At 41.5% G+C, this 25218-nt stretch overlaps 1 protein-coding gene across 2 annotated transcripts in view; it reads right to left on the bottom strand.

The window, feature by feature from the left end:
* The window catches only part of XPR1 (xenotropic and polytropic retrovirus receptor 1), a 255509-nt gene that overhangs the window by 216861 nt on the left and 13430 nt on the right, over positions 1-25218 (bottom strand). The window lies entirely within an intron of this gene.

The raw sequence follows: 25218 nt of genomic DNA, 5'->3' as shown, positions 1-25218 counted from the left end.
GATGGGCAAGGATGTTGTCCCTAGCTTCTGTTTGCCAGAAGCTGGGAACGGGTGACGGAATGGATCACTTAATGATTACCTGCTCTGTTCATTCCCTCTGGGGCACCTGGCATTGGCCACTGTCGCAAGACAGGATACTGGGCTAGATGGACCTTTGGTCTGACCCAGTATGGCCGTTCTTATGCCTAAGTAGACCTGCTTTGTTTTATCCTCCTCTGAAGCTATAAACAGTGTAACTGCCCACAGTGATAAGTTACCACACAAGCCTTCCTAAGCAAGCACATTTATTCTTAAAGTGAAAGTATTACAGAGAAAACATATTAAAAACAATAAAAAGCTAGACACATGCTAATGAGCTTACCAGAGATCACCCTCAACTCAAGGGCTCTGACAGGTGACCAGTCTTTCAAATCCAATCAAAGGATTTTTGGTTCATAAATTCATAACAGACATGCGCTCAGAACGAACACACATATGCATATGCACGACGAAGTGGGTATTCACTCACTAAAGCTTATGCTCCAATATGTCTGTTAGTCTACAAGGTGCCACAGGACTCTTTTCCGCTTTTACATATGCATAGGTTAGCCTTTCATTTATATAGCTTGGAACATTGATATTCAGAGACCCTGAACAGCTGATCAGTCAAACAGTGGTTCTCTCCTCAGGACACGGCCTCAAAAGGTTGGGTCCGGAGGTGGCAATTTGCATTTCTCTCCCCCTAGGTGTTTCTCAGGAAATCTACTGAACACCATACTGGGACAAGCCGCACATGCATATTTAACGTTGCAGAAAAAAGTACTGTATATACTCATTCATAAGCCAAATTTTTTTAGTAAAAAAGGGAAGCACCAGAGAAAGGGGTTGGCTTATGAACGGGTACAGAGAGGGAGAGATGGGACACAGCCCCTGCCCCCAACAGAAGGAGCAGACCACGGACGCGCCGCCCAGCCCGCCTCAGCAGGCCGCAGCGCCCGGCCCGCCTCCCTTGGCCCTCCCCAGATAAGGTGGGAAGGGATAGGATGGGGAAAGTGTGGGAGTCCCAGTCTAGGAGTGGGGTCATGTGGGGGGTGGTCACAGGGGTTACTTCCCTGAGCCCCAGCTTCTCTCCCCCCAAAAATTTCCCCATCAGTTGCTGTCCCGGCCCATCAGAGTAAGCAGCTGGCACGCCGGGACACTTTGTATACTTAGGTTTACCTCCGTGCCTGCGGACTCTCAAGGTAAACAAACCATCTTGGCCCACTAGCAGCTTATCCTGATGGCCTGGGAGCCAAAGTTTGCCGGCCCCTGAATTATAGGGTTAGCTCATGAATGGGTCATAAAATTTTTTCATTTTTAACTTATCCATCTGCGCCGGGGGGGTTCAGCTTATAAACGAACCGGCTTATGATTGAGTATATAGGGGTAATATTTAATTATATTTGAAAAATAGCATCATTTATATGTTCAAAAGAGGGCAGAATTAAGGTTCTGTACGTAATTTTTCACTGCACAACTAAGATAACTGCTCATGATGTTGCTTGCTACTACTGTTTTGGTAATTGCTATTTGTTTAGCAAAATTGATTTCTTTGCCCAAGTTGCTTGATTGTTCTTGTCTATATTAATTGATGGTCTGCTCCCAACATACCTATTGATTGTTCTTCACCAACCATTGTCATTACCTGCCACCAAGACACTCATCATACTTCTCCTGTTACTGTCTTTCCTCCCCTTTTACTTTCTCCCTTTCTACTGCTCCCCAACAGCTGTACCTTCTCACCTTCACATTCTCCCTTATTGCCACTTTCTCCTTCTTGCATCAACCCTCATGTTCCTTGCATTTCCCACCTCTATCCCTCTGGACTCTCCTTCAAACTTCACATCCATTCAGGCCTCCTCCCTCCCATTCCCCCCCCCCTTTAGAAACATCTCTTTATAAAGACAATTGCCATTCACAACCTTTCACCTCTTGCCCCTCTATCTCATGGCATGCATGGGAACTTGGATCCCTTCACTAGCTTCCTCTAACCATTCTGTTGGTGAGAGAAGTTGGCCCAATAAAAGGTCTCATCCACCTGTCTCTCTAATATCCTGGGACTGACATGGCTACACTGTCTAACCATTCTCTCTCTCTCTCTCTCTCACACACACACACACACACACACCCTCAAGGAGTCCCCAAACGAATGCAGAGACGTTGTGCTTTTCATCTCCTTTTCCTGTCACTTCCAAACAGCCTTCTCTTCTCCCATTTCCTGCTCCTCCAAGCTATCTGCCATGAAGTGGAAGGGGAGACTCTAGTCTCCCCTTCCACTTCATGCAGCTTTCAGCCACTATTTCCATCCAACTTCTTCCCAACCACCTTCCTCTGATACCTGGCTCTCCCTCCCATTTCATCACTGGTGACTTCAAATTCCACATTAATATCCCATCTGTCCCATTTACCACCTCCTTCTTTGCCCTCATCTTGTTCAATCTCAAACCCTGAATTAACTTTCCCACTCACCAAAACAGACACTTCTCTAAGCCTTCTCTAAGCACTGTTCCTTCTCTGTTCTCTGAAAGTCAGAGTTCCTTCTCTGGCCTCCACCAAAACTCCTGTTATAGAATAATGAGTTCTCTCACTTGCTCTCTACCTCTATTCCTTCCTTCTACTTCTTCATACTCATCTAACCTCCCCTTTCCAACCTCTCACTGTTTTGCCTTGCTTTCTTCAAAACAAAAGCAAAGTCTAGAAGTCTCTCCAACCTAAAAGAAATATTTTATCCCACTTGCCTGCAAGACATTTCCTCAAATACCCATCTTACAACTCCATCATGGATTTCTGCCAGTCTATCTTTAACTCTATCCACTCTATAACTGCCCTCACCAAGATCTTTAATGACTTCTTCCTCGCTAAATTATGGATGTCTGTATTCTATCCTCATCTTTTGACCTGCTACCTGCATCTGACATGGTTGCTCTCACATAAACACATGTACCACCCATGTCTTCCCTTGGTTTTAGCAACTCTGTCCTCTCCTCCTACTTCTGATCACTCCTTTTAGCAGGTCCTTCTCTCCCAGCCCCCCTCTTCTGTCGGGTTTTATCTAGATTAGAAGAGGTCAAGATTAAGTCACAGTTAACAACATGCGATCCAAGCACAGTGTTTTTCCTATTGTAGATGCAGATTAATACCTCTAACCTTAATTCAGACAGTAAAAGGATTAAAATGGAAACTTCATGCAACCTTAACAACAGTGGTAGTTACTGCTGTACTACTATTTTTTATGACACTGGTTGGTACATTGTATCTAATTTGAACTCCTCCCCTCTACCCAAGTGGGGTGACGGAGGAATAGCTGGCCTGCTCTTTCCTATTGGTTAGCCCCAAAAGAAGGCTAGGATTAACTCTGCATACTTGCATACTTCTATTCTCCTTTGTTGCTTGCTGCATCACTATGGAAAGAAAATTGTAGAATGCATCCAATGAAGTGAACTGTAGCTCACGAAAGCTTATGTTCAAATAAACTGGTTAGTCTCTAAGGTGCCACAAATACTCCTTTTCTTTTTATGGATATAGACTAACAAGGCTGCTACTCTGAAATCTGTAGAAAACAGTTACTGCATTCTAAATAGCCAAGAAGCTCTATTATCAGCATAATCCAATCAGCAATTTGCTTTCCCAGCCAACACTGGCCATATACTCAGTCTGTGCTAACCCTACCAAAGGAAGAAAATTCCAAGATACCAAAAAAAGCCATGTTAAAGGACATGCAGGTCTTTTGAAAGCAAATTTGACCTTTGAATTGAAGCTATTTAACAAAGTAGGCTGCGATCGTCTCCAAGACAAATGTTAAGGTTACACAAAGTTCTCCCACCATCTTTGATGAATTTGAAAACTGAAGTTATTTTGCACATGACAGAAATTGCAGGTGCAGTTTTAACCATTTCCAGATTTAAATGCCAGTCTACACTTCCACTTGCCAAACATCATTATTGATGTAGCGTAATTTCTAGAGAGCTTAGTTTGCCATGAATGACTTTTACCATCATAAAAACTAGAAAAAACATGAACATGTGTAAATTGATGGATTCTTACTGGCTGAAAGCCCTCTATCCAGTCACAGGATTTCAGTACTTTTTCTTAAGACCTCGTTTTTTGGTTTTTTTTCAAAGTAAAACCATTTAACACACTTCCAGTATATCTACCATGTCCTTTCCCCTTGACATGAGGTCTTTTGCAGTGGGCCTGTCTACTCTCTACAGCAGGGGTGACCAACCTGTGGCTCCGCAGCCACATGCGGCCCTTCAGAAGTTGTATAGGTACCGACTCTGGGGCTGGAGCTACAGGTGCCAACTTTCCAATGTGCCGGGGGTGCTCACTGCTCAACCCCTGGCTCTGCCACAGGCTGTACCTCCACTCCACCCCTTCCTGCCCCCTCCCCTGAGCCTGCAGTGCCCTTGCTCCTCCCCCCTCTTTCCTCCCCCCCAGAGCCTCCTGCATGCCACAAAACAGCTGATCAGGAGGTGTGGGGAGGGAGTGGGGGAGCTGATCGGTGTAGCTGCCGGTGGGCGGGAGGCGCTGGGAGCGGGGGAGCTGATGCGGGGCTGCTGATGCATTACTGTGGCTCTTTGGCAATGTACATTGTTGAATTCTAGCTCCTTCTCAGGCTCAGGCTGGCCACCCCTGCTCTATAGGATTAGACTCCACAGCTGCCAGGGAGTCAAGATGAGCCTCTGCTCTTCTCCTTCCTAAAATGCTGCTTTCAGAGGTACACTATGCAAGCCGCAGAGTCGCACATACACTGGGTTCTTTCCTTTGACCTAAAGTCTCCTGCAGGAGCTTACCTACTCCCCACAGTCCCCTCCTCAACTGAGCTACTTGCTGATTTTTATGAGGATACGGTGGTGATCTGTCTTGAAGATATCACCTGATCCTTGGCCTCTGAGCCTCAGATGGGAGGCAACTGATTAACCATAGATAGGACTAGACCCAATATCTACTGTAAAGGCTGAATTCTTAATTAGGAAAATTACCCATGCCAGCAACAGCTACTTACTATTCAGATATGCAAGAAATCCATCTCCATGAAGACAGAAATCAAGTAATCTGATAGGCATCCAATTCTAGGTGTCACTTTTCAGAGGACTTGGTTAATGCCAAATTTCAGCACCAAATATTTTATGCTTAGCATTTTAAAAGCTTCCCTGCCCTCACTTACAAACCCCAAAATGCCTTTGGAGGTACAAAGAGTTAATAGTTTTTAGCCTGAGAACACCACATGGGCCTAAACTCAGACATTATGTATGCAGGTGCAATTCTGACTTTGATGGAGTTATGCCCATTTACACTTAGGGTATGGCTACACTTGCAGATGTAGAGCGCTTTGAGTTAAACCAGCCTTTGTAGAGCGCAGTAGGGAAAGCGCTGCAATCTGTCCACACTGACAGCTTCAAGCACACTGGCTTGGCCACATTTGTGGCACTTGCAGCGGCATTGGGAGCGATGCATTATAGGCAGCTATCCCAGCATGCAATTGACTCAACATGCTTTTCAAATGGGGGAGTGGGGTGGAGTGTGTTGTGTGTATGTGGGAGGAGAGAGAGTGGGTGGGGGGGGCCTGAAAGCATGTCAGCATGCTGTCTTGTAAGTTCAGACAGCAGCAGACCTCCCCTCTTCCCCGCCTCTCTCTCTCTCTCACACACACACACACACACACAGCATTCCACAGTAACGGCTTGCTTTCCCTCAGAGCAGGCTGTCAGAAACAGAGCTTTCAAAGGGCATATCCGCATTCCTAGGCAAGTTCAAAACAATGAGAAGAGTGGCCACTTGACTTAAGGGGATTATGGGACATTTCCGGAGGCTGATCAGAGCGCAGTAATGCAACACCTTGTTCACACTGACCCCGGGGCATTTCAGCCACTACGCAACAAGCGTTAATCTTCTTGCCGAGGTGGAGTACCAGGAGCGTTCTAGCCCTGGAGTCAGAGCACTCTACGTGCCTTGCCAGTGTGGACGGGGAGTGAGCTAGGGTGCCCGGGGCTGCTTTAATGCGCTCTAACTCACAAGTGTAGCCAAGACCTAAGTATGAATTTTGCCCATTGTCTTTAGATTAGGTTCCAAAGCATCACTGATGGATTACCGTTAACCTTTGTCAAGCTATGTGTGTCAGCTCCCAGCTTCTGAAAAGTATTACCTAATATAGTTACACATCATATTACACAATAAGCAGGGTCATCTAAGAATTAGAGCTAAGAATGAGAAGATAGACCAGTTATTCTGCACCTATCAGGCTAAACCATAGTCTTGCTGTGTGGCCCTAGGAAAGTCATTTGACTCCTTGCACTTCAGGTGAAAGTTAGATGAAGAGCAGCACTTTAGAGAAAGCAAAATGCCACATTTGAACAGAGTTTCCTAGGTGAATGGATTTTTAGAAAAGAATATCTGGTAATTAAAACACCCGGATTTAAAGGAACAGCTCAGTATGACTGTCTAGCACAAAAGAGGAGACTTTCATCCCCTATTTAATTGCTAGGTTTTTATCCTTTTCAAGAAAAATACACTTGCTTTCTACAAAAGAGCCTGATCTGTGCAGGAGTCACAATCAGGATATTGATTCATATGGACAAAGCAAACAAAGAACTGTTTTTGTAAAAATACTGAAGTGTCCCAATGACTGATGCCCTACATCTTTTAGTAGCAGTTAAAAGTGAAGAGAAACTTCCCACTCCACAGGTGTCCATACTAAAATTATGACCCTCCATTAAAATGTCATTTGTTAAATATTATTCCAAGAGAATGAAAATACCGCTGCTAAAAAACCTTTATTCACATCTTGTCAACAGCCCTTAAGAGTATCTGTTCAGTTAGTCCTGCTTCAGAACTGGAATTTATCTCTTTTTGCTAGTTTACCTCTAAGGCAGGATCATCATTCTCCCAGTCTTTGATCAACTACAAATATTTTGTTTCAACAGACAGACAGACTCACAACAGAATACTCAAATCATGAAAGAAGTCTACATCTTCCAAAATCCTCCTTCTGAAAAAACTGAGTGCTAAGATGCAAGATTTAAAATGCAGCCATAACAGAGCTGATTTCTGTGAAACATGTGAACCACAGAGCATTGTAAACTAAGTCTGCGTGTAGAGAACACTTTCCAAGATAGGCCACTTTTGACTACAGTCCAAACAGATTATTTGCCAGATGAGAACAAAAAATTAAAATAAGAAAAATAAAAGATACGTGCTTTATATTTAAAAGCACCTGCTCCAAGTACCAGGAAAATCATGGGTCTGCGTTCAGGATCATTTTACATAACTGGATAGAAAAAATGGGCTTCCTCTATCTGCTGACCCTCTCAGCAATAGTAAAGCTTTTCATACCTGAACCATGAACCTTCTCTTTTGTCTCATCAGCTATCTCTTCTGAGTGGGGCATAGGATAGGGATAAAGAATACATACATAGGACTGCAAATGAAGTCATCCTCCCAGCTTTATTAGAGAGTTTGAGTAGTCATGCAAATATGATGCTCTTGCACTCTTTCAATATGGCAAATATTTAGACAAATTAATTTTTAACCCAAGTGTTATACGAACTAAGTGATGTTTGTTTTACAGTAATCCAAAAACCACTAAGAGTACCAATTAGCTGCAGACAAATTGTCAGATACCATCCAAAATGTCACTATTTCTAAACAAGAACTGGAACCGAATTTAGCATAGAGAAACTCAGTCAGACAATATAAACCTTGAAAGACTAATAAAACCAAGACCAAACCCATGCACAAGTGTGAATTTAAAAAGCTGAACTCACTCATACAGGATTCAAATCAAATAAGAAGTGTCCTGCTGCAATGTGTCATACTCTGCAGTGTAAGCTTCATATATTCTATTTATACAACACAACCATAATATGAACTCAAGCTGTACCACATAACCTAAAACCATGGAGGGCCAAAGCTAATAACCGGCAGATGCTTCAAATGTTTCCTCACTTTTGCTAATCTGTGCATGAACTGGAATTGTACAACCCACTTGTGATTAAAGAACCATGCACCCACAACAGGAATCAATGCAGCAGTTTCAAATGTACACCTGCATACTTTCTAAAATACATCACCTCATCCCAATTTCAGTTCTCCAGGTGAAAGATCAGCAAAACTAAGCAAACTATTTCAATATATTTACATTTGCAGGAGTCTTCCCAACATCCTACGTTTTGTACTTTAATGTGTACTTCACACACACAATTGTGATTGATGAGCATTTTAAGTGCCAGAAAATACATAATATTCACATACTTCTGTTTAAAGGACACCTTAGTTTGTGTGTATGCGCACACTCATGCATGTTCTTGGAAGGTATTTCACCTATAACAGTCACAAGTAACAATTAAGATTATTTAAACTGAATTTTAAAAAATAAAAAAAAGACTGTTTACTTTGCGTATTTGACAACATTGCATAGAGGGAGTTTCTCTTTTTCCCTGTACAGGCCATTTTCTGTTTGTTGGATCATCCACATAGCAACAGGGGAGAGAAACATTTAAAAACAGAGAAATGCCACTACACCCAGACCACACCACACGATCCATCGTCTACAGCCAAGCTCTACGATACAACCACATTTGCCCCAAGCCCTCAGACAGAGACAAATACCTACAAGATCTCTATCAAGCATTCTTACAACTACAATACCCACCTGCTGAAGTGAAGAAACAAACTGACAGAGCCAGAAGAGTACCGAGAAGTCACCTACTACAGGACAGGCCCAACAAAGATAACAACAGAACGCCACTAGCCATCACCTTCAGCCCCCAACTAAAACCCCTCCAACGCATCATCAGGGATCTACAACCTATCCTGAAGGATGACCCATCACTCTCACAGATCTTGGGAGACAGGCCAGTCCTTGCCTGCAGACAGCCCCCCAACCTGAAGCAAATACTCACCAGCAACCACACACCATACCACAGAACCACTAACCCAGGAACCTATCCTTGCAACAAAGCCTGCTGCCAGCTATTCAGGGGACACCATCATAGGGCCTAATCACATCAGCCACACTATCAGAGGCTCATTCACCTGCACATCTACCAATGTGATAGATGCCATCATGTGCCAGCAATGCCCCTCTGCCATGTACATTGGTCAAACTGGACAGTCTATAAGTAAAAGAATAAATGGACACAAATCAGATGTCAAGAATTATAACATTCATAAACCAGTCGGAGAACACTTCAATCTCTCTGGTCACTCCATTACAGACCTAAAGGTCGCAATATTACAACAAAAAGACTTCAGAAACAGACTCCAATGAGAGACTGCTGAATTGGAATTAATTTGCAAACTGGACACAATTAACTTAGGTTTGAATAGAGACTGGGAGTGGATGGGTCATTACACAAAGTAAAATTATTTCCCCCATGTTTATTCCCCCCCCTCCCCCACCGCTCCTCAGACGTTCCTGTTAACTGCTGGAAATGGCCCACCTTGATTATCACTACAAAAGATTTTCTCCCCCCCGGCTGGTAATAGCTGTCTTAAGTGATCACTCTCCTTACAGTGTGTATGATAACACCCATTTTTTCATGTTCTGTGCGTATATAAATCTCCTCACTGTATTTTCCACTGAATGCATCCAACGAAGTGAGCTGTAGCTCACGAAAGCCTATGCTCAAATTGGTTAGTCTCCAAGGTGCCACTAGTACTCCTTTTCTTTTTGCGAATACAGACTAATACGGCTGCTACTCTGAAACCTACAAAATATGAGTATTTTCAAGGGGACCCAGGACAAGTGTAGTACCTGAAACACCTTATTCTTTTTCCCCAAGATTATTATATTACAAGTTGGTGTCCCTTTAGTATAACACAAGATTATTCAGCAATATCGTGGCACCGGAAACCAATTGCTTCAATTCTCCAGCTGCTTTTTGCTCTAGAAACCATGATAACTTTGTTTTCAAAGTACATTGTAACTTTACTAACATAACTGCAATACATTCAGAGGGGTGAACAAAGACTTGAAGCTTTAGAAAACTAGTCTAAAGTTATATATAAATCTTAGCCACTTGCTACATTTCAGAACAAAGTTAGCTGGAAAAAAACGTACAATTTTGAAAATTAAGTTTTACATTACAAACATGATTAAACAAAGGTACTATAAAACCAAGTGTTTAATCTGTAAAGCCACACAGTTAAGCCAAGCTGACAGCTAAGATAGGGAACTCATGGCATCATTCAGTATTTGTAAAATCTTAATTTCTTACAAAGGCGGCCCATAAGTTTAAGTTTGGCACAGAAACTTGTGTGTCTCACGCCACGTCCCCACCCCACAGTGGAGAATCACTTTCATTTGGTTGCTTTTGCACACAGGACTCACTCAACAATGACAGCAACAGACAAGTTAAACTGATAGCTTGGGTAATTTCACATTAGTTCTCCTTTGGGTCCACAGAGGAAGCTCTCTGTAAAATCAGCACAGGTGTAAGCCGCCACTGCTGCCACTGGGGGTTTATAGGCTAGGACAGGGGTAGGCAAAGTATGGCCCACATCCGGCCCGTCGGACCTTTTAATCCAGCCCTCGAGCTCCGGCCGGGGAGTGGGGTTGGGAGCTTTCCCTGCTCCAGTGCTCCAGCCGGGAAGCGGGGTCAGGGGCTTGCCTTGCTTTGCTCAGCTCCTGGAAGCAGGGGCAGCCAGGGGGTTCCGCATGCTGCCCCAGCCCCTGGTGCCGGCTCTGCAGCTCCCACTGGCTGGGAACTGCTTCAGGTAAGCGCCGCCCAAATCCTGCACCCCTGAACACTCCCCCCCCGCCCCCCTCCCCAGTGCCCCACCACCCTTCCCCAGCCCTGATCACCCTCCAAACCCTTTGATCCCAGCCTGGAGCACCCTCCTGAACCCCAAACCCCTCATCCCCAGCCCTACCCCAGAGTCTGCACCCCCAGCCAGAACCCTCATCCCCCCCATGAGCCCCAATCTCTGCCCCAGCCAGCCTTCCGTACAATTTTCATACCAAGATGTGGCCCTCAGGCTAGAATGTTTGCCCACCCCTGAGATAGGACAATGACAACACTAACATTAGTCTCTTCTCCCCACCTCAAGCAGCAGAGGATTGCATCTGTGCTTGTATTTGAGGACTGCAACTATCAATCCAATTAGGTGAAAGAAATAGTCTGGTCTGTAAAAGACAGCAATGACTCCACTTCTCCTCTATTAGCTCAATTTTAAGCTCTAAAGGTGATGGAGGCTGGAAGCATGAAGACTATGTTTTCAGCCTTTTGAAGGGTGAAGAAAGGTGTACAGTGGTTGTACAGCACTAGCTAATTGTTTACAAACATATTACCATTGAACGAGACCAGCCACCACAGAGCCATATGGCACAACTAAGTAGAGAAAAGGAAAGATTTGATGAGGAAAAGCGTGGCCAAGAATTAAAGGCTGATAAAGCTATTGCATCTCTTACCCCATGCCTTGATAAACATGTCAATCAATCCTGAAATTTCAGTGGGAAAGCCAACGCTTTTGGCACACCTTGACTAGATTAAGATAGGAAATCAGTGAAACACTTGAAATTATATCCTAAATGAGACCTATAGCCTTCCATAACAGTTAAACACTATAGGCTTCTTGAATTTATACCTATTCGTACTATTAGCAAAAGCTAGCTAAAAAGGCCAGAGCTTTCAAGCACTCAGTAGATTTTATATCAAGTTCTTCATTTTGGTGCTTCAGTGGTTAACAGCCAAGTTTTAACAAATAAGGAAAAACTCAGCTGGCAAAGAATTTCCTGCATCAGCAACTCCTGACAGACAGCTGGGTTGTACCAATCTCAACATTTGTGGCCCCAGAGAAATAATTCCATGTCTGACTAATTCATTAATGGAATTTGTGCTCTGGCAAGCTTGAACAGAGATCACACACCTTCTGAGGTTTAGTTTCATTTGAGCTAGCCAGAGAGAAGATAACAACTGCTCAGAGTAGAGCACTTCACTGAGATATGTGCACACCACCCTAGTTCAAGCAAATGAGCACAAAAGCAAGAATTAAATTGGTAGTTGGCTGAGAACTATAGGAATTCACAGGTGGAAGGGAAATTGTTATGGAACATTTTTAACTGGGGTAGGTTTGAGTTACAAAAATGAAAGCAGTAGATTTTCAAAGGCTTAAATGGCTTTCCTTGGGAGTTAGGCATCAAAAGTGACTTTGAAAATCTACCCCCAAAGACTCATTTACTATCTGCAGTAGCAACCAAATCTTCCATTTTAAAAAGTGATGGGTATATCTTAAGAGCACAGAGTCAAAGGCACCAGCTGGGAAAGAACACCAGTGTCCACATGAATTCAGAAACATGAACCAGAAATCAACACCAGTCAAGTAAGTTCCATTCAGTAGTAAGCCTCGTCCAGAGTGTGGGGCTCAGCCGTAATCCCAGTTCTTGCCAGATAATTGTTTGCATGCAGACATGAACCCGATTGCCTTCTCTCAATTATCCCACTCTGATTTTAGGCTTTCCAAGAGATCATCATGAAGGACACTTGCCGAGCAAAATGGTTTTGGAACAGTGGCAAGCTCTCCCTGTGGCTGATGCATACCTAGTGTTCATGCCTGATAAACAACATATGCAAAGCCAGTGGTGCTCACCAGCGACAGTGATTGCCCCAAAGCCAGCATAATTTGCATTTGCCAAACCAGATCTGACCACTGGTCCACCAAAATCTGGTATCCTACCTCTAACAGCCTACACATGAGGTTTCAGAGGCTGGCATAACATACCTCTCCCCCATTTCCCTAAAGCATATGGTCAATCCTTCAATGCTGTATATAGGACTCCAAAAGAGGAGATTTAGTTCTAGACCTGTATTTGTAACAATTAAATTTACCTTTTGAAGCACGAAATTTCCAGATTCACAACTCACCAAACTCACGTTGGTTTAAAACTATAGCATCAGTAAAATAATCTGGTTGTTAAATGGGATACTCAAGGATTTTTGGGCCCAAACACAATCTCATACAACAACTCTAGAAGATCACCCACATGCATACACAGTATAATCTATAAACATTGTTTGGGTCCGCAACAATCTATATATCACTGAGGACCACTGCGACATTGACAGACAGGTCAAATTGTATGTGACCCATAACAACTTACCAAGAGACACTGAAATGTAATCAAGACAATCTATTTGCATGTGAGTTTCAAAGAGATGGCCTAGACCAACAATCATTGACCATTTATTTGTAGTAACAGAAATCAAGAGTAGATGCTGAGTGTATTTGTCTGTGTTTACCTGTATCTTGTTACAAGTTTAACAGTGTGATCTAATTAGCTGGTAGATGCTAAAATCCTGTTCCTGTCTTATAAGGCATCATTACTGCCTATTGACTCAAAGATGTAAGATACTACAGGAACGAATCATAGAATATCAGGGTTGGAAGGGACCCCTGAAGGTCATCTAGTCCAACCCCCTGCTCAAAGCAGGACCGATCCCCAGTTAAATCATCCCAGCCAGGGCTTTGTCAAGCCGGACCTTAAAAACCTCTAAGGAAGGAGATTCCACCACCTCCCTAGGTAACGCATTCCAGTATTTCACCACCCTCTTAGTGAAAAAGTTTTTCCGAATATCCAATCTAAACCTCCCCCACTGCAACTTGAGACCATTACTCCTCGTTCTGTCATCTGCTACCGCTGAGAACAGTCTAGAGCCATCCTCTTTGGAACCCCCTTTCAGGTAGTTGAAAGCAGCTATCAAATCCCCCCTCATTCTTCTCTTCTGCAGGCTAAACAATCCCAGCTCCCTCAGCCTCTCCTCATAAGTCATGTGTTCTAGACCCCTAATCATTTTTGTTGCCCTTCGCTGGACTCTCTCCAATTTATCCACATCCTTCTTGTAGTGTGGGGCCCAAAACTGGACACAGTACTCCACATGAGGCCTCACCAATGTCGAATAGAGGGGAACGATCACGTCCCTCGATCTGCTCGCTATGCCCCTACTTATACATCCCAAAATGCCATTGGCCTTCTTGGCAACAAGGGCACACTGCTGACTCATATCCAGCTTCTCGTCCACTGTCACCCCTAGGTCCTTTTCCGCAGAACTGCTGCCTAGCCATTCGGTCCCTAGTCTGTAGCGGTGCATTGGGTTCTTCCGTCCTAAGTGCAGGACCCTGCACTTATCCTTATTGAACCTCATCAGATTTCTTTTGGCCCAATCCTCCAATTTGTCTAGGTCCTTCTGTATCCTATCCCTCCCCTCCAGTGTATCTACCACTCCTCCCAGTTTAGTATCATCCGCAAATTTGCTGAGAGTGCAATCCACACCATCCTCCAGATCATTTATGAAGATATTGAACAAAACCGGCCCCAGGACCGACCCTTGGGGCACTCCACTTGATACCGGCTGCCAACTGGACACGGAGCCATTGATCACTACCCGTTGAGCCCGACAATCTAGCCAGCTTTCTACCCACCTTATAGTGCATTCATCCAGCCCATACTTCCTTAACTTGCTGACAAGAATACTATGGGAGACCGTGTCAAAAGCTTTGCTAAAGTCAAGCAGATATTTATGAAGTCATTGGGAGGTGAACTATCTCCAATTCAACAGGCTAATCATCAGACCAGTTTCCTACCTGGTGGCTGCTCTAATTTATGCCAGCTGCCTATGGCTCCAACATGGGTTATGGCAGTCAGATAATGAGAGTATAGGGATATACCCCCTATACATCCACAGGGGGCGCGGTGAAGTAGGAGCATTATGGTGGCATGGTCTCAACAAAGGATTCCTCCATACTGGAGCCATCCTCTTATTGGCAACTATTACAGTTTTAGGGCTGCTTTGAGTTGACTCCAACACAGCAGATCTGGGTCCAGGATTTCAACTGTACAAGACTCCAGAGAAGAGAACAATAAAAACGTATATATTTAAATACCTGTCATATAACCTAACATTTCTTTTCCATATTTAATAGTGCCAATACCTCAGGACCTCCCAAAACATGTACATCACTTATTTGACTTGGCCTTTTCCACGGCTGGGGAAGCAGAGGACTCCAGAGGGACACAGAAAAGAGGACAGAGGTATGAGTATGAGGGTCATAATAGGAGGACTGAATCTCTGAAAAAGTCTGAAGAGGGTCCTGGAATCACTTCAGGACTCAGGAGGGCTGTAACAGCTGAAAGTCAGGAATTCTGTCCTGGGCCAATGGCAATTCTATATTTATGCTCTCATAAAAATCAAATTCTGTATGATATCGTCTTCATCTTAATTTCTTTGCTATGATGAACTGCCTTGATAATTTGAATGGCTAATTGATTTATGTAAATGATGAAGCTAGTTTACTTGTGTATGCATAGGAAATAGAAAATTAGCTTCAAACCAACAATATACACTGCCTATTCTTTATCCAGGAAAGGTCCTGATGTGACGAGAGCTGTCAAGAGGCTTATCAGCTTGCTACAAGACTATAAAGAAAGCCCTGGGTCTGATCCTGCCATCTCAGGTCTGCTTAAACTTTGACAGGGAAGGTATAAGCCACAAGACTGAGGTATCCAGGTTTACTCTGGATTTAACCTGGAATTCTCATGGAAGAGAACAAACTGGATTGTTTATTGGACTATAACCTTTTAAACTGATTCCAGAAAGATTTTTACAAATCAGCAGCCTCACCATCTCTGCTATGAAACTGACCTAAAGACTTTTCATATATCTGTATGTTTATTGATCTCTTAACCACTGTAACTCTCTTCCTTTTTCTTTTCATTATTAAACTTTTAGTCTTTTAGATACTAAAGGATTGGCATCTGCATGATTATTGCATGACTACTGGAGAATATATGGTACTGTATTATAGAAGCTATTTTGTTACTGATTTGGTGACTCTAATTATTACCCCCTTTGGGGATTGTCTGCCCTATTGCTTACTCAAGGCAAACTGCAAGGATTCTCAGGGTGGCCCCTTCAGGTATCCAGCCACAACCACACAAACTTTTAAGAATTTTTAAATCATCCTTAAGAACACATTCTTGGGCTTAGGTGTGTAGTGTCCTTTCAAAGTATTAGACTCACTTCCAAAAATGGTTTCTTTCCTGTAGCTGCTCTTAGCCAAGGTAAAGCAGACCCAAATCCTGAGTTGCTCTCATTTTGAAGGCATTTGTTGTACTTTTATTGTTCAACAGAATAGCTGAACCGTGGTCCCAACTGTTTTCTCAGGCACCTAAAATTCCCGTTGATTTCAATGAGAGTTTTAGGTGTACAAAGAATGCAAGATCAGGCCCCACATTTATTTAATCAATTTCATTCCCCAACTTCCAGTTCTGAACATGAAAGATGAAAAGTAATTCTAGAGGTACTAAAACACTAGTGGAATTCCATTAATCAAATTACACATCGGAACATCGGTCAACACTTACCTGCTACCCCACCTCACTGCATCACAGACATAGAAAGGAGTCACCACCACTCAGAGAATTAGCATTACCAGACCTGAGTTTACTGGTCTATGATCACACAAAGGGGCCCCACTAAATATGGTTTGTCCTCTCAACACTGAATAAAAATTACAGAATAAAAATTTATTCTGTGAAGCATTTTCATCCATATCTGTACAAATAGTTCTTGTGTCTCTGCGCACTGAGCAACCTGCTAGGATTATCCTATCTAAGCAACAAAAGACTCCAAGTTTTATGGTAACAGTACCCATCCTTCTTTAAAGCCCCCTGGCAATGAATTGGCAGTTGAAGAATCTAGTTGGCATGGATCCACTCCAGTTCAGCAGAGGAGAGAAGCCTGGACTGCTAGGCTACAGATAAGATGGCTGTCTTAGACAGCTGCATTAGGGACAGATGAAGTACTATAGGGAGTGATCTTTCAAGATGTCTTGAGCTTTGGCTACAGCCCTCAGAGCAAGTTTGCAATTATGGGACAGGATGGTTTCAAGGTCAACCATCTCATCCCCATTGCTCCTCTTTTCTGCTTCAAATCCACCCTGCCTCACAAACAGGATGGAAGCACTTATAAAATATGTTCAGAATTACTCCTATAATTGCTTTAACAGCATACTCCTAAAATCAAATTCAGCTACTTAGGACTTACAGTACTATAGTCTAGAATGCAGATAATTCAGCTCCTAATAAAAATCTGTATGCCTGGGGTTACATAATGCATGAAAAATCAATTGCATGCCATAATACACCAATACAAATGCAATTTTCCTTTTCCCGATCCACTGATTGCATCTCTTGTTAAAGTCACATAGCTAGTCAATTTCTCATCAGGAACCACAGACTGGCATTCAATCTCCTTGGTGATAAACTATGCTTCATCCTCTTAACAAAAGAGAAAATGAGACATTAAACACGTGACCTTACTGGGCCCCAATACTATTGATACCACCCCGTGCCCCCACAATGCTTGTATGGATGGCTGCTGCTCACAGGATTCTCTAAAGAAGTCTAATGGCCTGTCACAGTGCAGCATTTAAGAACCACTTTGCCAGCCATGTTATTGTACACCATAATGCTGAAGCTGCTTTGCACTCAAAGTGAATTCATACATTCTGACATAGCTACCTACCCTGTGGCTTTTGGCTACAGATAGAGATTTTGGAACATTTTCCTGATTGACAAGTCACTAACTTTTACGTTATTTCTTTGAAACTGTATGTAATGGTTAAAGCATCCATTATATTACAGTGGAATTTCTTAAAGATTAAAGATCTTGTCAGCTGCGTTTGTAATTCTGATGATAAAATGCCATTAACTCAAGTGTCTGCAATTTGTGCAGCATATTAGATATTAACCTAGGTAATAAAAGTGGCTACCATGTCCAACAGTAACAGTGGAGCAATTTAAAGTCAGTCAGTCACTGGCTTTTTTAAATGAAGAATCATTGACTGAAGTCATACTGAGGCTTTGTAAAACTATTATAATCTGTGCTAATTTATTTTTAATTGAAAATTGCAGTAAGGTTATAAATGCTTTTTAAAAAATGATATTACTGGTAGGATCTCTTATTTGACTTTGACAAAATTGTTATAGGCAAAAAATCAAAATATTATAAGTGAAAGCCTTGATTCCGCAAAACGTTTGAACAGATGTGTAACTTTACCTATATGAAGAGTCCAGTGGACTTCAATGAGACTACTAAGATGCTTAAAGTTAGGCATGTGCAAAATTAAACAAAATACAAAAACAGCCACTTTAGAAATTTAAGACTGTAAAACAGGAAGAAGTTAAAGAACTAACAACATGTAAATAAAATTAAGAATTTTTAAATTCCGATTCATCTCAAGTAAAAAAATAAAGTCAAATTTTGACTCTATTGAGTCTGTGTTCTAAACTAAAAAGGCAGTTTTCAACATTAATTGAGATCTATTCATTAACTCCTATGTCAACTAAAACTATAAATATTCCTTTCTAAATTCACTATTACCTGGTCCTCCTTTTTATCCCTCATCCTTAAGCATATATGAGACAGGGAATAGGATCAGGAGTGATCTGACTTTTACTCTGCACATTGCCCTTGTTTGCTTTAAAAATATTTAATCTTAAAAAAAGTCATCCTCATGCTCTCATACAATCTTATTGTTATAACCAACACACAGTATGACCTTTAAGCAGATTAATGTAACAAAACTGAAGAGGGCTGCCTCAGAGGTATAATCATAGGGGAAATCCTTTGTTCCTCCACTGTATTATGCAGACACATCAGGATTCCACGGGGTGTTAGTGAACTGAGTTGGCCATTTTTCCAAGGCATCTTACAAGCTATTCTTATCTGACAGAATACTATCTCATTTCAATGATTCTGCTCCTTCCCTGCCCACAGCACACATTTTGAAACCAAAAGAAACCAATTAAGTTTAATTCATATTGCATTATTCACTGAGGACAGCTGATCTCCTCTTAAGTCTTAATTGCATAATAATAGTTCAAGAATCACATTTTATATAAGGAATTACTGGAAACCCAGAGGCTACCTCATGGTAAAGGTGACTGTTAGCAATTTTTATTACATATGGTACAAAAACCAGCCTGGTTTTGTGAATGTTCATGTATTGTTTCTCTATAACTGCAACTAAAAGTGTTCTGATTCTTTTCACCATTGGTCCTGTTAGACAGCCATTCCTTCATCAAAACGTTGCTACCAACTATCCACCTTTGTGAAATGAGCTACACTGGAAAATGAATATTCTCTGGTCTACAACCCCCAATGCTGGTCACTAAAATGAAACTGGACATACACCTGTTAAATTATAAATGTTCACTAATTCCCTTAACCAGAGAAAAGGAAGTACCTTGCTGTTTTTGTTTTGTTTTCTGTTATTGTTGTTTTTAAAACACAAGGAGGTAAAAGAAGGAAAAAAAGAGCACAGTCTACGGTCTCTGATGTATTATCCAGTACCATTAATGAATAATCCATACCACTTCTGCAACCGGACTGATAAGCAGTTCACCAGACCTACTGCTCCCTGAACACAGTTTCTCAGTTGCCATTTCATATGGGACAGGCCAGCCTATTATGTCCAACTTTCACTACCACCGACTGTACTAAATACAGCTCTGATTGTCCCAGTTTTCACAGCTCTTATTTATTAACACCAGAAAGCTGGAAAAGAAAATGGATGTAAATGAATCATACCAAAGCAATAACCTGCCCCCTTCCCAATCTCAGACAGAGTTTTGTGCTTATACCACTTTGCATACCTAAGTCTCAATAATCAGTAACATCCAAGCCTTACTAAAGTGAACGCCTAAAAATTGTTTTGTCAACCACCTGGATGATTTCTATCACTAAATTACAAGGTCTAGATTACAGTTTTTCCCTCTTACTGCTGATAAATCCTTATTCTCCACACACAACAACACACACAATCCCTTGATCTTTTGAACTTCATATCCTTCCAACTCCTCAGTGCCTTCTAAGAAATCACACCCTGTTCACTAGCAAACTGTCACAAAGTACACCCAGGACCCATCCCTCATGAGCCGCCTTGGGGTTAGGTATTGAAATAACTACTTCTGCAGCCTCTTAACCATTTGTCTGGAACATGGCAAAGGAATTAGATTTGCTCCATATCCTATCACATTCAGCACTAAATATTTTTATCACCGCAATGGAGTCGACTAAGGAATACTATCAGGCCTTCATTTATTTTAATTGCAGGAATAAATCCAAGTCAGTTTACAAAGGGGTCTGATGATATTAACCCAAAATTAATCAATGGTATATTGCAAATGAAGATTAAAACCTTCTTATATGAGAATGAGTGTGTGTAATCATACCAACACGCCCTCAAGCACTGGTATTCTCACATGGTTTGAGCCCCACTCCTGTCACTCTTCACATATAAAGCAAATTATATATATATATATATATATATATATATATATATATATAGGTTTCTGAGTAACAGCCGTGTTAGTCTGTATTCACAAAAAGAAAAGGAGTACTTGTGGCACCTTGGAGACTAACCAATTTATTTGAGCATAAGCTTTCGTGAGCTACAGCTCAGTGAGCTGTAGCTCACGAAAGCTTATGCTCAAATAAATTGGTTAGTCTCCAAGGTGCCACAAGTACACAAGTACTCCTTTTCTTTTTATTTATATATATATATAAAGATACTATAGATAAACCCTGTTACATTTGCTTCTTTCTACCTCCAGCCCCATTTTGCTGTAACATCATCCATTAGTTTTATTCTTAAGTAAAATATATAAGTATATATATATTCTTATATATATTTCTTATATAATATATATTCTTATATTATACTTATGTAAGTATAAGTAAAATATATATGTATATAAAAAGCAAAATTAGAATATTTTCTAAACCCCATACACTGTTTAACCTTCTTATGTGTAGTAATCCTTGTTCAGAGAGGCAAAAGGAATGAAATTATGTCCTACTGAGATATAGGTTTATGGAATAAGTGGGAAAAACAGCTCATTTTAACAGATGTAAAATAATTTTAGAAGCAGGTTAAGTTTCAAAATCCCTAAGAATAACAAAAGATCCTGGGGAAAAATATTTAGAGTGGACCCTGTCCATTCAAGCAGATAATCAGAATGAATAATTTATAGGCATGCTTTCATCTTCACTACTGCTGAGAAGAGTTGCATTCTAAGGAGCTCAGGGAAATGCCGACACATCTGCTAACTAAGTGGAATAATCAGTAGGAGTCCAAGCCACGACAGTCCAGGAACCTGTCTTGTTGAGGGGACAAAGCTGACAGGAGACAACGGGGAAAGGCAGAGCACTACTCGCCCTACATGAGGCCAGTATTTCATGCCTTTGTCATAGGGTGCTTTTTGCCTCTGGAAAAAAAAGCAAGGCATGATACCTGATTTTCACCACAAAACACCAGGAGCTGCTTCCCGAGTGCTTCCTCTCACAGCAAATCCATGGGTGCCAATTTCTACTGACTTCTTATACTCATGTCATAGTTTTGGTGGAAAACCTGTAATCTCACAAGGCTGAGAGCTGTGTAAAGCAGAAGGAGGAACTATCTTACAACAGCATCAATTTATCCAGTCTGAACTATTCATTATAAAAATATTACATGCTAATTTCTACTAATAGGGCAAATATGAAAGCCAAAGAATCCCCTGGTAGTTCAAGGAATTTCCTTTGCATAGCATGTAGGATTGGGAGACAATTACATATTATTTGTTTGCTTTTACTGGCTTATGTCCTGTATGTGAAAGTGTGGTTTAAGAAAGGTCAAACATAGATACTACTCAGAAGTTGCTTGGATAAGAGGAAGGTATACAAACAGCGTTGCTTTGATAAAGTGGAAGTCCACAAAGAAAGCTATTAAGAACATGCAGGGAACTGATGCAAGCCTAAAGGAAACTATGGGAACAAAAAACGAGACACAGGAAGAAATGGGATCTTTGAACAAATTTAGTTAAACTATGTATATGTGAGCAACTCTTCTGGAAGAGTGTGTGCAGGCCACTTGGTGTAATTCATGCAGAATTCAGGGTACAGAAATGCATAATGCTGGTACTCTGCTGCTTCTACAAAAGGCTTGGGTGGTCAGGCACAGAACGACCTCGCCTCTTCCATCCTTCTTGCCTCCATCCAAAATAAGCAGAATGCAATATTCAATACAGGAAGAACCAAGGAATTATAAACACATCAACAAGGACAGGAGAATATTGGGACAATAACTTAAAATTTACAGGAAGTTGCACAAATTTTCCCCAGAGGTGGGTGGTGGTATGGGGAGGTGTGTTTTTGCACATTTTTGCAATACATTATTCTGGTCACTCACATCCCTGCTTTGTTATTTAAAATCAAATTGTCATAGTGTTCATAGCTTTAAAATGGAAACACAGATTTACACATGCAAAAGTCAGCTGAGCACAAAGCCAGTTAGCATCACTACACACCTGAGTAAGGTAGCAGAGTAGAAGATCTCCACTTTGACCTGGGCTCTGCCCATCACTCATCAGATCTCAGGCTTTTCCCCACCACCACCACCTAACTTTTTGAAAGTAGTAAGACTACAAGTAGTTTAAATTCTTTAAGTGCCACTTAGAAGTTAACATTGTTTGTCCATGACTGAACTGTGCAAAGAGACAGTAATGGGTACAAGGCTGTTGAAAACAGTTTACATTAGGTTTGTTTTTGGTTTTTTTGTGCTTAGCCTGAGCAGATCTTTGAGACTTTTGATTGCCCCCATTATTTACTGGGAGTGTTTTGGAGGTGATATGAAGCACTTATCACACCACACAACCCTTTGCGAAATGATACATATAGCAGCCTGTAGCAGCCGTTTCATAAAGAGTCTGTGTTAATACTTCACTGCACTTGTTACAGAGCAGGAGAAACACGGAAGTTAAGGGGAAAAATTCCTCGACTCTAAGGAAGCAAACAGACTCAATCTTCTCCTAGCTCAAGTGACATGACAAAGCCTTGACTAATAAACTAGTACTCCACATTAAGTCAAATCAAAGCTAATTAGATGTGTCCATGCAGGGGTCTGCACCAGTTTAACTAAGCACATTTTGATTTTGATTAAACCAGTACAATCTGCATTTAGACAAGGCCTTCAATAGAGTGTTCATCCTGGACAATGGTTTGAATAATAGCGAAAAAGAAAATATGCACAGTTCTGGCAAGCGTAGCATCTCTCATATATAGGCACTGTCAGAAAACCAACATCAAACAGCCACTACTGGGAAAAGAAATTGGTCATGGACTACTGCTGATCTGGCTCTTAAAAATCCAGGGAGGTTGCATCCATGATAGGAACTGGAAAGGTGTTCTGGACTTATTGTGCATGTAAACACAGTCCATCCTCCTGGTCCAACAATAGCATCCATGAGCAGGCTATGTAGAGCTCTTGTAACCAGAGTACAGGCAGATGACACTGCTTTTGAAGGGTTTATGTGCATCCCTTTGAAGAGTGATTTTGCCCAGCTCCAGAATTTGACCTAACATTTTCAATGTTTGTTAAAATACCTCAACTCCAACCAAACATTTCAGATGGACATACTAGATCAGGAGTTCTCAAACTGGGGGTTGTGAGGTTATTACATGGGGGGTCACGAGCTGTCAGCCTCCACCCCAAACCCCACTTTGGATCCAGCATTTATAATGATGTTAAATATTTTTTAAAAGTGTTTTTAATTTATAGGGTGGGGGTGTCACACTCAGAGGCTTGCTATTTGAAAGGGGTCACCAGTACAAAAGTTTGAGAACAACTGTACTAGAGAATGCTAGTAATTAAGTCAGTGCTTCTCAACTTTGAGCACTGCCATGGCAGGAGGGCATAAGGGAAGAGGATAAAAGCAATGGAGACAGAGAGAGATACCTGATCTTAAATCTCCTGTCGCTACTAAAAACATACTCCAAAAGCTGCATTTCCTTGAATGTCACCTGCCTTCCTTCCCTGTTATCTCAGCAGCTCCTAATCCAGCTGGCCAAAGAAGCAGCACACATGTATATGAATGTAGGTTCAGGCAATAATCCTTGCAACCTGTTTCTCTTCTCCTGTAGTACGCAGCTCAGCCACAAGAGCACATGAGACCACAGACATCTCAAGAAGCATATTGGTGATAGGGAAGTCAGTAAAAGCACGGAAGCAAAATAAAGAATAGCAAAAGAGACTTTAAGTGAGAGCAACAAGGGTGGGGGGGAGAAAATAATGGAAAAGGAATAGATAGAAAATGGAGAAAGAATTGAGCAAAAGAAGGGTCATATGGTGACAACGATGCTGACACTTGGGAAGAGGGACAGAAGGGAATTTCTTCCCACCAATCCACCACAAGGACTACTTCAACAAAAAAGAATGGAACCACTAACTTAAATGGCCCCATGCAGGCATTTGCTGTTGCTATTGTCTAACTGGAGATAGTTTTAGCAAAACTGAGTTAAAGTAGACTGCTTAGCTAATTATTTTATGCCATACAAAATTAGGTTCAGTTTTATTTTTAAAAACTCTTCTGCTTGGTTTTTTACATTAACAATACCAGGATGTCACTTACCCCTTTTTACTGAAGAACTTTGACAAGCTCTTTAGAGGACATCATAGGAGACTGAAACAAGTTAAAGCTCTCCCATATCCTAACTAGAGGGACAATACACACACACACACACACACACGCACAGTTCCTTTTCCATTGGTACTTTAAATAAATATGTACAATATGCACAAAGACCACATATCTAGACACTATGCTAAAAGTGTGAAGAGAAAAAAGTTACAGCTCCCAAAGTTTAATTAACACATTAGCGCTAGCTTCCCACTACATCTTCTCCACATCCCTTACCTTGTTATTTTTAAATCCCTATTCACAGCTATTTAGTGTACTAAAGACCAAGGAAATACAAGGAGCTAATTAGAAGGAATGTAGGAGTAGACTGGTGAAGAGAAAAAGAATGGAAAAAAATACATTTGACACTTGTGTTTTTCATTGTAGCTTTTTCCACAACAGGTGAATAGGTAAATTAGTACTGTGGAATGATAAGAAAAGATACCTGGGAGTTCTGATTTTAGAGAAAAACAGAAAATTCAAAGACCTTACTTAGTCTTCTGGAAGAGAAGAGAATGGAAAAATTAATCTTAAAATAATGAATAATGCATAGCGGTGATTAAATTTCCAGTGTACTCTAGGAAAGTGACCAAACAGTTGTTAGCAATGCCCCACCCTTCTTTCAACTGGTAATAACATCAGTTTAACTGCAAGCATAGATGGGATGGAATTGTTTGACACCATTAAAGAAAACATGACCAAGA

Source organism: Caretta caretta, chromosome 8, assembly GCF_965140235.1.
Source record: "Caretta caretta isolate rCarCar2 chromosome 8, rCarCar1.hap1, whole genome shotgun sequence".
In the NCBI taxonomy this organism is placed as follows: Eukaryota; Metazoa; Chordata; order Testudines; family Cheloniidae; genus Caretta; species Caretta caretta.
Note: the sequence above shows the minus strand (reverse complement) of the source record. Positions and strands in the feature narration are given on the sequence as shown.